The 766-nt window shown below is 33.8% G+C and overlaps 1 non-coding gene across 1 annotated transcript; it reads left to right on the forward strand.

Annotated features, from left to right (window-relative positions):
- The first annotated feature begins 233 nt into the window (after positions 1-233).
- Positions 234-320, forward strand: Trnas-gga (transfer RNA serine (anticodon GGA)). The gene has a single exon. It is a non-coding gene; the product is annotated as a tRNA-Ser (tRNA).
- The last annotated feature ends 446 nt before the right edge of the window (positions 321-766 follow it).

Consider the following 766-nt stretch of genomic DNA (forward strand, 5'->3'; position numbering starts at 1 on the left):
TACAGGCAATTTCTTTCAATATCTCGTCAATTCCCTATTCTTCGCGCTTGTGAGCATAGCAACGTTAGGACTCGGCGTGGTTTTTTATGCCTATTGGTTTGGTCGCTGGTTCATCAATCATACAGAAATTCACGGCTAAATTCTTCCCCGTAAAACAGCGAAGATGATGATACAATAATAATGGATGATTGCAATTAGTTCTTAATTGCATTTTATCCTCGCTGATCGAAGCAGGAGAGGTGGCCGAGTGGTTGAAGGCGCACGCTTGGAAAGCGTGTATACGGGAAACTGTATCGCGGGTTCGAATCCCGCTCTCTCCGATCTCCTTTAAAATCACATAGTTTTAGTCAAATAATATAGCACTTTAAGATGATCTTTATTAGACTATTTCATTAAAATTATATAAATTTATGTTATGCTTAATAGCCTATTACGGTATTTTATAGAAAGAAAATTTATAAATAATATAGTTGGTTAGATATTATGAAACTTATTAAAGTAAAAATCCAGAATTTTACGTCTATCAAAGAGGCTGAGATTGAATTTAATCCTAAATGTCGTGTGTTAGTGGGTATAAACGAATCAGGCAAATCAAATGTTTTGAAAGCACTTTCACTTTTATCGGAAAATAATAAATTAGAACAAGGACAAGTAAGGGAATCTTTCTTTGATGAAAAAGATGATAGAGAATGCAAGGTATCGTTTTTCTTTAAACTAGAAGAACCTGAAATAGAAAAAATCTGTGAAAAAATTAGTCAAAGTCAAA

The sequence above is a fragment of the Acanthaster planci genome, unplaced genomic scaffold, assembly GCF_054643075.1.
Source record: "Acanthaster planci isolate LZ-2023a unplaced genomic scaffold, COTS_SCS Contig86, whole genome shotgun sequence".
NCBI lineage: Eukaryota > Metazoa > Echinodermata > Asteroidea > Valvatida > Acanthasteridae > Acanthaster > Acanthaster planci.